This window comes from Sciurus vulgaris (genome assembly GCF_902686455.1).
Source record: "Sciurus vulgaris genome assembly, chromosome: 8".
Lineage (NCBI taxonomy): Eukaryota > Metazoa > Chordata > Mammalia > Rodentia > Sciuridae > Sciurus > Sciurus vulgaris.
Genome location: NC_136468.1, coordinates 76,302,838 through 76,319,371, shown reverse-complemented (window position 1 = coordinate 76,319,371; position 16,534 = coordinate 76,302,838). Strand labels below are relative to the sequence as shown.

At 33.2% G+C, this 16,534-nt stretch overlaps 1 protein-coding gene and 1 long non-coding RNA gene across 15 annotated transcripts in view; both read left to right on the top strand.

Annotated features, from left to right (window-relative positions):
- Positions 1–16,534, top strand: part of DGKB (diacylglycerol kinase beta) — a 639,605-nt gene that overhangs the window by 544,957 nt on the left and 78,114 nt on the right. The window lies entirely within an intron of this gene.
- On the top strand, positions 5,391–15,094 carry LOC306668490. Its single transcript, XR_013765877.1, has 2 exons — positions 5,391–6,974; positions 7,096–15,094. It is a non-coding gene; the product is annotated as an uncharacterized lncRNA (long non-coding RNA).

Here is a 16,534-nt window from a genome sequence, read left to right as displayed (position 1 = left end):
GGACCTCTTATTTAAGGGCACTAATTCCCCTGTAAACTGCCCAAAATCCCACCTCTTAATATTATCATATTGGGGAATGATTTTAGCTAATTCATTATTGAGGAAAACTAGTACTCAGTCCATAGCACTATCTATTCTACAAGGTAAGCAAGATGGCACAGAGATACTGAACTCATTCTACTCAGCACAATTGGACTATTGAGTTCCTTTGCTAGGTTGAAGATTCAACTGATATATCATCATCTGGGGAGCCCCTATGCTCCAAAGGGCCCCCTATGTCTTCATATCATCTTTTAACCTAAAGCCAGAGAGGATAAACCCATTTGTTGATTGTTCTCCTCACAGCCCATATTTTGCTATAATCTTATTCTCATGACTTTTTTTAATTGTTTGATTCAGAAGCTTTGCATAAAGAATTTATTTTTGTTTTGTACTCTTAATGACATTTAAAGCCAATGGTTTTCAAGAAAGAATATGGAATTTAAGCTTTCAGAAAACTGTGTCTAGTTGTAAAGGAATGAGACTGACAGGAATATGAAATTTTGAGACAAAAAATTTTAAAATATCACCATTGTTTCTCTATTGAAATTTTATGTCTATGTAATATATGTACATAAATTAAATCTTGTCTCCCTGGCTCTTGCTTCTCTCTCTCTGCTTCCGGCTACCATGAGGTGAGCAGCTTTGTGTATATGCCTACATATATGCAACACATATATATGAAATATGTAATATATGTACATAATATGTGTAAAGATACACATGAAATATATTTGGTTTCTTTCTTGTATCCATTTTAAGGAAAGGATGTTTCTCAATCTTATTTTATATTTGGTCATGTATACAACCATATTGAATTAATTATGAATACATTGAGCCTAAATATAATGTTCTTCTCATCACAATTGAGAATAGTAAGTGAAAAGGCAAAAATGTCAACTCAATTCTAGTTGTTTTTCTTGAATCCATATTCAAAACGTTTGTACCTCATCATCCACCCTAGGGTATATGATATCCAAAAGTTTGCAGAGGGAGAATATCAGATGTGCTTGGGATGAGTCATGTCAGCACTTAGGTATTTCTACATAAAAATAGGAGGAGACTGTCTATACATTATTAAAACTACTGATTGAAAACTGACAATTCCAGAATAAAGCTTTATTTGTTTTTATTTCTATGATATTAATACATTTATATTTTTACATTTTTTGAATTGAATTGCTGGATTTAACTATCAATTAAGTATAAATATTTAATTATTTTGGTATTGGGCAGAACAACATGTTGAAGAAGAAAATGAAAGCAAAATGCCTGAATAATTTAAACCAATTAAAATATGGTTAAGGGTGTCGAGCAAGTATTCAGTTCATCTTATTTAATATTCTTATATTCTGAACATGTAAATACTGACATTCTGAAGAGGATTTGTCATTTATTTAGTTAATTTGATCAAATTAACCACTAGTAGTCTGGGGCTTATATTTGTCTGTTTGTCTATATTCATGACTTTCTTTTTTATTTCACCAAATCTATACTTGACAATATTCCACTTTGTACTATATAGACAAAAATCTTAATGAGCAATAAATCATCTCTTTTCTGGGCTTAAAGCAAATTTAAATCATAACCTTACCCAAGTTAAATGTTAACATTTTTGGTTAGTAGCAAGGTTCACTAAAAACGAAATGTTACTATAATTTCATGGTATTAAGTGGCCATACTTAAGCCAAAGAGTTGCTAAAATTAACTAAAACTGCCGAGTTCCTTGACCTTTAATAAACTGAAGTCTTACTCTTAATTATTTTGGTAGAAAGTTTCTAACCTAACTGATGTAATAGGAAATGAAGGCTGGAGAAGCTGCCATATTTTACTAGTAATAATAATTTCTATTATTTTAATGATGAAAAATGTCTAAGAGTTCTTAATAAAGTGATGAACATCCTGAAAACAAAAGCCTCATCTATCTGTAAGCAAAGTGGCTTGTGTTGTGGATGATCATCAGCATAGTTTAATTTTAAACTTGCTAACACAAAATAGTAACTGGAAAGCAATTTGTTTCACTTTTTTCTTAGTAAAATTATGATGGAAAACTGTTCACCTGGGAAAATCCAAACTCATATCATAAACATAATGCTGCTTATAAGGAGTCCTAATGATATACTTTATGAATTTTAATTTCTGTTTGGAAGTCAGCAAGTGTGCATTCTATAAATGTAAACCATCTGTTGGCACCTTCTAAAAGACTAGATTTCAGTCCATCCCAACATGAATTATTTATTTTGATGGATTTCTTTCCTAAGCAAATTCAAGGGTGTGAGTGTGTATGTGTGTGTGTAAAGATGTGTGTGTTTTAAATCTGTTTTTAATTTGCAATAATGTTTCAAAGTCAGAACATGCATAATTGCAAACCTAGAAGATAAAAGTGCTCAACAATTTGAAATGTGTTTATTTTACATAACAAGATGCTTATGAAATTAAGAAATACCATTTAATATTTAATCAAAAATGGATAAATGGACAGAAATGATAAAACATTTCTGTAATTTTTAGTGCCTCAATGACAATATCAAAAATTCCTATTACTTCCCTGAGAAGAGAATCTCATAGCTATACACTGAGGCTCTCACATGTTCTATATTTATAAGGTAGCTACCATGACAAACAACATTTTAAATACATGGAATTCATGATCAGATTTTTGAGTAATTGCAAAAAAATTAATTAGGATTAATTTAACAGTCCTGGTTATTGTGCCAATATTGGGCTTTTAAATAATCCTTCTTGATAAGTATATAAAGTGAGCCTTTATATGTCAATAATTACTATATATAATTTCACTTTCCACTTTTCAATTTGCATTTAACTTTTGCCTTTCTATGAAAAAATTCTTTGGTAGAACAGAGATAATCAATGTTCATTTGTGAATCTTTATTCTGTTTCTGGGAGGAAAAAGATGGATGCCCAGGGAATTTTTCAAGCTAGGTTCAGCAGAAAATCTTATAGTTATGCTTAAATATAGTTCCTTTAAACCTGTGAACAAATTTCATAGAGTCATAAATCCAAACTCTACATTACAAATTAGAGCAAGATTTAAATCAGACTTTAAGAATCAAAATTTTCTTGGTTTAAAATAAATGCCTCCCAGTAATAATTTAAAAACAGTTAATTTTCCTAGGAGTGATTACATGTTTCTGTTGTTGCTGTTGCTTTATTTTGTTGTTGGTTTTGTTTTATTATTTTTGGTGTGTGGGTTAGTTAAGACAACACACTTACCTTAGGGCTATGAATTCTTTCTTCTTCCTTTATATGTTCAGTCCTCCATTTTATAACATGGGAAAATTAAATCAACTGTGAAAGGTCTGTTCGTTTTTGTACCAAAGACTGAGTCCCTGCTGTACATAGACTCGATTGTGCTTATGTGTATTTCCATAACACTTGTTGCTATTGGAGAGCTACAGCTGCATTTGCCTTCTCTGGATTTGTCCCCTCCCATCCCTTTCACCCTCTAGCAATTTTTGTTCTCTCCCATTCAGGCAAATTTGAACTGATTGATGTTCTTGCATTATGTAAGAAGGCTATAAGACAAAGTAGAAAAGAATGTCCTGTTGCACTTTACCCTAATTTCAGCTATCTGCCCATTTTATCTGTAGTCTTTGAAAATGTATCTTTAATTACTCCTTCAGTCAATAAATCTAAAGTGTATTTCATCCAAATTACTGATTCTTAATAAAAAGAAAAAAAAATAATGCACCAACACAAATAATCTGTATTCTCCTTATTCAAAGTTCCTTTCTCAGTCATGCTTCCTCCTGCCTTTAATACACCAAGTATCCTTATGCTGGTTGTCTATTAAAAATTGTGCAACTATATTACATTGAATAAATTACATAGAATATATTTTTGGTTTCCCAAAAAAGTGAATGTTGAACAGTGTTTATACTGTCTTTCACATAATAAATTCTCTATGAAATAAAACAACTTTTACTTATCATAGTGCATTGGTTCATTTGGCTTTCCTACTCAGAGACACTTAGAAAGAATGCCTTTCTTCTGTTTTGATGCCATTTTAGAGTCTGTTTTCCAAGTTAATAAAATTATTCTTTCAATTTTTGGGTTGGAGGTAGGAACTATGTATATAGTTAAGAGTTTAGACAGCTGAAAGATCAAGCCTAGTATGAAGTTTTCTTATTTAATGAGAAGAGATACATGTAGAAAAGCAAGGGAGAAAGTAATTAATCCTGGTTCTTGGTCACCTTTCCCTCACTTTTTTCTTCATGTTGATCTGAAGGATGCTGCCTACCACTTGCTTTGTCCATTGTTACTTCAGTATATATTTTTCTCTGTTTCCTTCTTTCCTGCATTTATTATGAGTAACCTAATAAAACTACCATCTTCTTCCACTATGCAGTAATGTATAATTTGTCTCCAGGTATCAACTCTGGTTATATTTTATCCACCATTCACAGCCATGAGTAATCTTTTAAAATACACACAAATGATCATTTTATTTTCTTATTTAAAAATTCATATTTCAAATATCCATATGTTTTGGAAATTTTAAAGCATCAAAATGAAATTGAGGAAATAGTACAATGAAATTAAATAGAAAATACATAGATAAACTTGAAGGGAGGCATGTCAAATATTATTTAGAGGGAGAATTATGTAAATACTATGAAAGAAGAAATATATAACTAATAGGAAATTAATTCCAGCAAAGAAGAGTACTTGGAAAGTAGTAGTACTGAGAAAGAGAAATGAAATTTAATATGGTAAGAAATCAACTCAAGAAGTTAGGAAAATGGCTGGGCATGGTGGCACACCCCTATAATCACAGTGGCTCAGGAGGTCGAGGGAAGAGGATCACAAGTTCAAAGTCAGCCTCAGTAACTCAGCAAGGCTCTAGGCAACTTAACAAGACCCTGACTCAAAAAAAAAAAAAAAAAAATTCTTGGGTACAATGAATCAAATAATAATAATAATAATAATAATAATTTTTAAAAAATCTTCCAAAAATACTATGCCATTTTGTATAGACTTGAGCATTCACAGACTTTGGTATCCACCATGGAGGATATAACCTGATGCCAATCCCCTGAGAATACTGAGGGATAACTGACTATATATCACATAGGTATGCATTGCTTAATGATGGGAATAAATGGTCTGAAAATTGAAAAAAAAAATTAAAAGGTCTGGGAATGTGGCTTAGTAGTTATGTCACTCTGGGTTCAATCCTTGGAAAAAAAATAATAGGAAAATGAAAAATAAATGCAAATAGTATCTAAAGGAAAAATAATATATGAGTAAATGTAGGTTTAGTAGAAAATAAAGAATAAATATATAAGTAAATATATATTGTATATTTCCTTGTATATTTACAAGGAAACTAGATCTTTAAAAGCTGAATGAAATGGACAAAATGCCACCAAAAGTTCAAAGAAATGATCAATAAAAATGAGGGAAAGCCAAGAGAACATTATCATTAGGAAATAAAAAAATAAAAAATAAACATCTGGCACACAGAGCTCTTCTGTAAGCCTCAAAAAGATAAAGAAAATATGGACTTAAATGTGTGCACTAAGTCTCACACTTCATAGGATGTCAGAGATCAATATTAAAAAGCTAGATGTAGGGGTATAGTGTAATATTTTGGGTGTGTTAAGGGGGCAAGGACAAGGGTATCATAACACTGTTTTTCTCTCTTCCCTTTGCAACAACGTAAGGATTACCAAGTAATCTCTGGATATGCTACCTGTTTTATAGCTCTCTAAAGAAATTTCAAGAATTCTTTCTTCTTAATTTGGGGCCACTGGAGATGCTTTGAGTAGAGTGAAATGTCTTTAATTGAATTCTATGTCTTGGTCTTTACCATGGGGAAAGCATACACATATTGACTCTGCTGATTGCATTATGTTTAGTAGCAATAGGAGGCTGATTGATATTATAATATTTTAATCATTAAAACACATCTAATTGAGTTATTTTATTTTTTCCAAGTCTTAAAATGGGAATGTTTTCATTTTTGTTTGCAAGTTTACATCTGTCTTTGAGTAGGATTTTTCAAGTTTGTTTATTACAAATAATTCTTAGCTAGATAATAGAGAACAATGTTAAGAGAAGCCAAATTTAATTGCTTTGACACCACCCTCAAACCCTCATTGTATTATCCTTCACATTTCTCTTTTCTTTCATAACCATCTTTCCTGATGACTCTCATTCTTTTTCTGAAAACTTACGGTATTTTTTATATTGTTAATATTTAACAAATCAAATGTGGGACTTTCTTCAACTTCTTCTGGCTACCTTGCCAAATATAAAAGCAAAATCTAGTTGTTTACATTACATTGTTCACTCAAGGGAAATCATCAGTAGTTTTGAATACTCACAGTATTCTTTATGAGGTACGGGAGAAGATGGAGTAAGAAAAGGAAAAACTCAGTTGGGTTCTATTTTTTATTTTTCTTTCTTTTACAAGAGATTTGAACATACACTGTAGTGATTGCTCTAGAGAGAAAGCAGGATAAACAAAGAAGGAAACTCATCTCGATATTTAGAAAACTTTCTAAATATTTAGAAGTAACTTGGAACAATAATTGAAATACATAAAGTACTCTGTGTTATAATGCTGATGAAACATATAAACTTTTTCTCACATGTTAGTTTTAAAATAGGAATATGATTATTTTACTAATGAATACAGATATTAGTAAACTGAGTGAGGGTCAGAGTTGTGGAGTATTCTAACTAACATGTTATCTAGTGTATACCTGTGTTGAAACTCAAATGCAAATCTGATAGTTCATCCTGTGGTCTTTTCTTACACCACTCATCCTCCAGAGTAAAACTAACCTTCATGGTCTACCATGTGACATCAAAATCAGAGTAATAGAGTCATCAAGTCTACTAATTCACCAGCCTCTTATGTCTTCACACATCCTCAGTAAACATCTGAATATGTTCAACAAGATTCAGTTGTGAGGGGCTGGGGAGATAGCTCAGTTGGCAAAGTGCTTGCTTTGTAAGCACAAGGCCCTGGGTTTGATCCCCAGCACCCCCCAAAAAAAAAAAAAAAAAAAAAAAAAAGAAAGAAAGATGTGGGTGTCGTGAAACCCTCTCAAATTGAATCTGAAATCTATTTTGGAATGCAGCATGAGAATATAAAAGAGGCATAATACCTTCAACCCAAATCTTGTTTCCCTCCATTATTACTTATATAATTTCAGGAAAATTTCTTGTTACCTCTGGATCTTTAGTTTTCATTTATAAATATATTATATAGTCAATCCCCTCCTTCACATGCTTGTCCCCCTTCATCTTCATGATTTTATGCAATATGAAAATGAATTCCCCATAGTACTGATTCTAAATAACTTAATGTTAGGGACCTGTTTAATAGTTATAACTTTGCATTTATAACCTTTATGAACTAGGCATCCATCCTTTGTTTTCTAAACATAAGCTACAATTTATTTATTTTAATTCATATTAACCTGTTCACAACTGATACTGGCAATCATTATTAATACTTAAACCAAAGGAGCAAATGTTTACACTATATATTTGGGAGACCAATGTCTGTAGATGCAGCCTAACACAAGGAAACTGCCCAAATGAGGTGTTCTATTTCAAAAGGTGGCTAACTGACCCAAGTGGATATTTTTTGTGTGCATTTTGAAAGAGAAGGCCAGTGGAAAGGCAGGAAGGAAAGGAGGATGAGAGAAGTTCAATGATTAGTATGGTCAGGTTGAATGTATCCACAGAGTATAAGCATATTTCTGAGAGATCAAAAATGGTAAGAAAGTCACTCTAATTTTCAACTCCAAGCAGAAAATATTTTAAGTGAAGTTAAGTGAAGATATTTTAAAATTCCATCATTATCATCATAATATTGAAAAATCTAATCTCACAGTGTGTGTTGGGGAGAGGGGACCTTGGATGCCAGAGAGATTTCAGACATAGAAGCATTAAAGATAGAAAGATGAGACACTGTAGTTATTTTAGGTGTTAATAATCAATTGTTATTAAGGTGAGGCAATGGAATCCTCAAGGAAATGGTAGACAATTCAGTACAGATAGTCTGGGGCCAAATAGTTGGAGATAAAGAGGAGGACACAGAAACATGTCAGGGGACTCCTTGAGTGACATCAGCAGGATGGCAGAATAGGCCTTTCTAGCATTCATCTCTTCACAAAAAAATCCATTTCTACAATTATCCACATGCAAAAATACCTTGACAGGAGCTAAAAAACCCAGATGATAGATTATGACAATTGAGTGGAACAAAAGAAATAAGAAAAGACACATCAGAGAGAATAGAAAGTATATTTTATACTACCATATCCACCTTCCTCCAAGTCCATGCAGTACATGGGGAGAGATACCCTTAACATGGGGAAGAAGAGTTAACTAGGCATCCAGCTCCCCTTGTGCCCTAAAAACAGAACTAACCCCCAATCAACTGTGGCACCAAGCTGGTTCCCATGAATTGAGATTCCAAGTGGGCCTCCATAGAGCAGGTTCTAGACCTGCTCCAATGTTAGACATCCTGCAAGCCTAGAATCCAGGGCCACCCTTCATAGGCCTAAATATCAGGCTGTTTCTATAGACATTGATGGCTGATAGACCCCTGCGGCCGCAAGGGCCATGATTGCCCATTCACTGACCCAAGCACCAGGCAAGTCCATTCAAAGACTGTAGTACCCTGTTTTCCTATGGACTCCACCAAAATCTCTGGTGGAGTTACTTGGAAGGGCTTTCCTTATCAAAGTCAATCTATACAGACTGAAGAGGTTCAACTTCTCAGAGGACAAGACATCAAAGCTAGGCCTCCATGATCATGAATAATCAGAAAAATATGATACCACCATAAGTAACAAAATAAAGCACAAGTAACTAACTCTGAAATATTTGAAATGCCTGAAATGAAGCTCAGTGAAATACAATTCAAGAAAACTTGATCAATCAGAAGTAAGAATCACTGAGCTAAAAGAAGGTCATTTGAAATTACCTAGTTAAGGGAAAATAAAAAAGAATGAAAAGTGAAGAAATCTGTAAGACTTATGGGATAACATCAAACAAACTGAAAACACATTTTGGGAATTCAAGATCAAGTACAGAAAGAGAAAGGGACATATAGCTTATTTTAAAAATATAATAATAGAAAATTCCCCAAATGGAGAAGGAACTGAAAAAACAGATGCTTGAAACCCAAATAGCCCTATACAGATTAAACACAAAAACCTTAATTGAGTCACATACAATCTAATTCTCAAAAGCCAAAGACAAAATTTGTAAACAAGTAGAGAAAAGTGAATTGTTTCATACAAGAGAATCCCCAGAAGACTCAGTAGATTTCTCAACTACTGAGTTCTGAAGGACTGGAATACTATATTAAATATGCTAAAAGAAAAGAAATAATTCCAACTAAAAGAAATGATAACCAACAAAGCTACCCTTCATCAATGAAGGAAAGATGCTTTCCCAGACATATGAAATCTGCAAGAGTTCATTATTGCTCTGCCTTAAAAAAATATTAAAGAGGAGTTCTTCAAGTTGAAAGAAAACCACACTAACAAAAATATAACATGAAAATAAAAAAAATTCACCTTGAAAGTAACAATATACTCAAATTAAGCATATTTTAATACTGTAATGAGAATACATATATCTAGTATAAAAGTTAACAGACCAAACTCTTAAAAACAACTATAGCCACAATAATTTTTAATGGATTCACAATATGAAAAGATGTAAATTATGATGTTAATAACCAAGTGTGGGAGAAGTTAAATGGGAGAGTTTTTATATATGTCAAAGTTAAGTTATTATCAGGTTAAAGAAGACTTTAATTATAATACCTTTTATGTCATCCCAATGATAGCCCCAAACAGAAATCTGTGCAGAAACATAAAATATAAAGAGAAATGAATCGATGTACTATTCCAAGAAGCATCAACTTGCAAAGTAATTGCAAAGTGTAAAGTAGATTACAGTCTTCAATCAAACCACACGCAATGGCTGAATAGATAAAACATGAGCTGATGTTGTACTATCTAAAAGGGACTCAGTTGAGCTTCAAGGACATACATAGGTTAAGTGAAAACGTATGTACAATATACTTCCTGCAAAAGGCAATCAAAAAAGAATAAGGTGGCTCTATGACATAAGGAAAAGTATATTTTAAAACCAAGACTGTCACAAAAGACTAAGAAGGTCATTACATAATAACAAGATGGTCAATTCATCAAGAGGATATACAAATTGTACATGTATATGAACCCAACATCAAAGCACCTAAATACATAAAGCAGATATTAACTGAACTGAAGGTAGAAAGTGTCACAAAACAATAGTAGGGGTCTTCACAATTCCACTTCAACAAAAGATAGATCCTATGAAGAGCAAATCAACAAGAAAGCAGCAGCCTTGAACACCACTATGGACCAAATGGATATAACAGACATATGCAGAACATTTCAACCTACAAAAGCAGAATGCACCTTAAGTGCACATGGAACATTTTCCAGCCTATATCATATGTTAGTCCACAAAACAAGTTTTAACAGTGTAAGTATGTTTCATATCAAATATCTTTTCTGATCACAATGTTATAAAATTAGAAGTGCATATCAGGAGAAAAACTGGAAAATAGTGTGTGCATGTTTGTGTGTATGTACACACACATACCCCTGAATAGCCACTGGGTCAAAGAAGAAATCAAAATGGAAATAAAGAATAACTTGAGACAAATGAAAATAGAAACACAACACACCCAAACTCAATGCTTACAGTAAACACAGTTCTAAGATGTGTTTGTAGTGATAATTGCCTACATTAAGAAAAAAAAAAATCTCAAATAAACAACCTAACATGATACCTCAAAAAACAAGTAAAAGAAGAGTCAAGTATTCTCAAAGTTAGGAGAAATAAGGAACCAATAAAGGATAGAGTAGAGATAAATGAAATACGAACTTGAAAAATAGTAGAAAAAGTCAGTGAAATAAGGGTTGACTTTTTGAAAAGATAAAATTGATAAAGCTTTAATTAGACTAAAGAGCATATAAATAAATACAATCAGAAGTGAAGGATGAGTTATTATAACTACTACTATGGATTTATGAAGGACAGCTATGTGCCAACAACCTGAATAATCTATGAGAAATAGATACATTCCTAGAAACAAAACTTACGAAAAGCAAATTACAAAGAAACATAAAATGCAAATAGACCAATAACAAGTAAGGAAATTGAATCAGTAATATAAGCCCTCCCAACAAAGTTCAGAAATCAGTAACTTCAATGGTGAATTCTACCACATTTAAAGAGAATTAACGTGAATTCTGCTCAGTCTTTTCCAAAAACCTGTACATCAAGCAAACCAAAAAAGAGAGAACACTTCCAAACTCACTTTACATTATGCTGATACTAAAGCCAGATAATAACACTACAAGAAAATAAAATTACAAACCAATATCCCCATGAACATATATGCAAAAATCCTCAGCAAAATACTAGCAAACTGCTTTAAATAGCACATTAAAAGGATTATACACAATGATAAGGAGCATTTTATCCCTGGGAAATAAGGATGGTTCATAATACACAAATTAATCAATGTAATGCACATCATTAACAGAATGAAAGACAAAATCCATGTGATCATTTAAACAAATGCAGAAAAAACTCATTGGAAAAATCTCACCATCTTTTCATAATAAAATCTCACATCAAGTTAGAAGTAATGCACCTTTATATAATAAGGCCCATTGCAATGGTTTGAATATGAGTTGTCCCTCCAAATCTTGGGAACCAGTGTAGCAGTGATCACAAGTAAATGATTAGATTATGAGAGCTTTAACCTAATTGGTGGGTTAACCCATTTGATGGGTTAAAAATTTAAAGGTACCACTCTACTGGGTCGTAACTATGGGCAGGTAGGTTGTGACTGAAGGAAGTCACTGGGGGGTGGGCCTTGGGGCTTTTATTTTGTCGTTGGCTCCTGGTTTTTTCTCTCTGCTTTCTGGCTACTATGGGGTGACCAACTTCCCCCCCACACTCCTTTCTGGCATGATGTTCTGCCTCATTTCAGGCCCTGAACAAGGGAGTTGGCTGATCATGGACTAAGACATCCGAAACTGTGAGCCTAAGATAAATGTTTCTTCCTCTAGGTTGTTCCTGAGGTACTGTGGTATTACAACAAAAAGCTGAGTAAAACAGCCCTATGCAATAAGCTCACAGCTAACATAATATTCAATAGTGAAAGTTAAAAACCTTTCCTCGAAAGTCAGAAACAAGACAAAGATGCCTTTTTTGCCATTTCTGTCAAATAGGATACTCAAAGACCTAGTCAGAATAATGTGGCAATAAAAACATCAAAGTCATCCAGATTGGAAAGGAAAAAGTAAAACTGCCTGTGGGTGACATGATTTAAAAAAAAAAAAACCCTAAAGAAGTAGCATGGTGGCACACAACTGTAATCCCAGCAGCTCAGCAGGCTGAGACAGGAGGATCACAAGGATCACAAGTTCAATGCCAGCCTCGGCAACTTAGCATGGCCCTAGCATCCTAGGGAGACCCTGCTTCCTAGGAATATGGCTCAGTGGTTAAGGGTCCCTGAGTTCAATCCCCAATACAAAAAAAAAAAAAAAAAAAAAGGTGATGTTGCATTGCTGTACACAAACAAGGAACTCTGTGAGAAAGAAACTAACAATCCCACTTAGGAGAGCATTGGTAAAAAGAAAAAAAAAAATGTGAGGGAAATGTTAACCACTGAGATGAAAAGCTTGCACACTGAAATCTATAAAGCACTGGGAGAAGAAATTGAGGAATGTATGAATTGAAAGATATCCACGTTTGTGAATTAGAAGAATTAGTAATACGGAAATGTCAATGCTACCCAAAATGATCTACAGGTTCAGTGCAATTCATACCAAAACTCCAATGACATATTTTACTGAAATGGAAAAAAATAATCTTAAAATGCTTCTGGAACCATTAAAAAAAAAAGAAAACAAATAACCAAATCATCCTTGAGCAAGAAGAACAAAGATACATGTACACATACACACACAGGAATACTATTCAACATTAAAAAAAAAAGGAAAAACTATTTTTTGCAACAACATGGATGTACTTGGCAAACATTATGCTAACTGAATAAGCCAGGAACAGAGAATCAAATACTGCAGGATTCATTTATACACAGAATGTAAAAAGACCAAATTTCTAAATTGGAAATTAGAAAAATTGTTGCCAGTGGTGAGGGGCTAGGGCAAATGGGAGGGTGTTGGTCAAAGGATATAAGACTTCATTTATGCAGAATGAGTAATTTCTGAAGTCTGATGCACAGTATGGATTGCAGTATAATTAACAATGTGCAGCACCAACTTAATAACAGTACATTATATACTTGAAATTTTCTGAAAGTGGGTCTTTAATGTTCTTACTATACACATATAAAAGATAATCTAAATAACTTGAGTGTGGTAATCATTTCACTGTTCATCTGTATAGCAAAACACCATGTTATACACCTTAAATACACATAATTTCTATTTTCCAATTATATTTCAATAAAGCTGGGGAGGGAAGCAGAACCAAACTCAGAGGATAAATCCAAGTCACATTTGAGAGAGTTACCTTCTGTCCCTATCCCTTAGCCAGAAGACAAAAAACAAAGACATTGAGCAAAAGTACAAAACTTATTGAGCATATTTTATAATTTTTTACAGTTTTATAATAAATCACATTCCCTTCTCAGTCTAGAAGATGGGTATAGGTGTTTTCAACAAAATCTAACAAGCAGTGTGCCACAGTGGCTGGGAATGTAGGTTCACAAGTGTAGATTATGTCCTCTTGACTTTTTGTCTCCAACTCTGGCCAGCTGGACAATATTGTCAAGGTACTTAGCATTTCTGTCCCTTAATACCCTTGACTGTATAATGGCATTAATTTAAAAAAATGCAATATATAAGAGTATTGTCAAGATTAAATGTGAAACACTTAAAATTGCATTTTGTAAGTAATCACCACTCGATAATTACTGACCTTTTAAACTTATATTTTGTTTTTTAAGATATAAATAAATAATACTGTTCATTCAAACAGTATTAGATTCCTGGGCTGATTGAAGCTTAGACATTATAGACAAGACAGTTAAGAAATATCCTTTAATAAGACTTCTTTATATTCAGAATGTTAATTTATAATCAAAATATTAATTCTTATTCAACTTAAAATGACTTTCAAGTAATTTTAATTTCACTTCAGTCTGGTCAACACATTCACTTCATGAAGTTGTATTAAATGTAGGAAAACTTATTGCAATTTTTGTAAGTTTATCTTTTACTTAAAAATAGTTTAACACATTCTTATTATATCATTAGTCTTTGCAAGAAAACCACAATATTTAAATGCTGAAGGCTCCTTGGAGTGGACCCCCCCATCTTTTGGCCAGAGTATATGATAATGACTACCTGGAAGATTGTGCTCATTCTCACTCTCTGTCTCTCTTTCTCTCTAGTAATGCCCCATAACACTATTCATATAGAAGGACAATATCAATAATAGAAATGTAAATTTAAAGTTTTGACCTCTTCATTTAGTAAAGTTAGATGGTTTGACCAATATCAAATGCCATTAGAAAACTGTTATCAGAGATCCCAGTTTAGTTTCAAATTATAACAATGGATATAGAAACAAAATGGACAACATGAGAATCATTTTATTTTGGTTTGTTTGTTGTTATTGTATCTATTTATTTAGAGAATGAGTCTTACAATGTTACTCTGGCTGTCCTTGAGCTCATGATCCCATAGCCTCAGCCTCCCCGCTAGCTGAAACTATGAGTGTCCATCACTGTAGGGCGGTGGGTTATTTTGGATCAAGATTTGATAATATTGTGCACTTTTTGGAGAAAGTTAAAGAAAATTGAGTTCTCAGACTTATTATGTGAATAGCGTTAATATTAAGAAGAGAGATTTGTATTTAACAGATGCAGTATGCCAAGGAAATGATTCAACTGGAATTTCTTACTTCTGAATGAAATATTTGAAAAGCAATGTGTTTTGATGCACTAATGCTTCTAAAGACATTCTTGAATATATTTGTTTTGAAAAATGAAATAACATGCCAGAGTCTAAAAGTATGGTTTAACTATTTCAAATAGTGTTTTTGGTGGATGGAGCATGTTACCTTGACTTTTAAAAATAATCAGTATATTTGAGTCAGTTTTTCAGTATTAAAAGCTAATATCACTGCATCCATCTGGTTCTAGGAATTTTAAAGTGTCTGTATTGCTTGCTTCTAACCAACAGTTTCAGTCACTTGTTCTCCTTTTTAGATTGCCTTCCCCTTGAAGGAAATGGGACATTCAGTTCAATTCCCCACAACTTCAACCTTCCAGACTTTGGAATTGCAACTGCAAAAGTTCTTTGTTAAGGGCCAGTTCTACTCCCTGTACTTTAATAAGCACTGGGCATAACTTTGGCAACATGTATATGAACTCAGAGCAATAAGTATATTTATATGTAAGTCTCTCCTTTCCATTATTCCCACCTCTCTTCGTCAAAGGAAAGGCAACTCACCTAAAAATAGACTTACTTAGTTTTTCATTTATTTACATTAAATGTCTGAATCTGATTTTTTAAAAAGGATTACTTTCCCCATCATACCCTTTTTTATCTCCAATATTCAGGTCACCCAGTTAACAGATATGCATATGCTTGCTATTTGCACAAAGTCCAAATTGCAAAAATCTGTGGTATTTCAGGGACACCCAAAAGGCTTCACATACATTTTAAAAAATCTTTCATATATTTGGATGTGGCTCTTGTGTATTAACTGCTGATGACATTTCTATTGAATCTAGAAGTACTAACATCATCTTCAGTTATTATTATTATTGACTTGGAGGTTATGAAGGGTATAGTTGAATTCAAGAGCTATTTATGACCTTGCTCTGAGGTCACCTTAATTATTTTATGACTTACTTTATGAAAAGCTGGAGTCAAAAAAGGGACAGAATAACTTTTTCTCCCTTCAGGTTGTAATATAATTTATGAACAACCGTCAGGATTTGCTCAAAGTATTTCCACAATGTAAGATATTGCTTTGAAGGGCCTGGGTGGCATTACTGGATGAATTCTGACCTAGATTCCTAAGAGAAGCAGGTCTCACAGCTCTCTGCTCCTTCTCAGACAAACAGTAATCTGATTCTCAAGCACAGAAAATCTGTCACGTTTTGTGACCTTTACTGTGAGTGATATAAGCTTAGCCAAAGTAGAGACAGAATTATCTCTTACCTTGCAGAAAGTCACACTTGAGGTCACTTTCAGGACAATGTAAGGACAGGTGCCCTACTGCTTCTTTGCCCTGTTAGGCCTTTCTGTTTGGCTGATTTATCCATCCTAATACACACCCTGCACCAGTAATTCAAAAGAAACTCATTCTACACTGGAGGGGATCAAGACTGGTAACCACTGGCGACTGGTCTTTGTGAAGGAAAACTGTCAGCCAGCAGACAGGTCAGGGA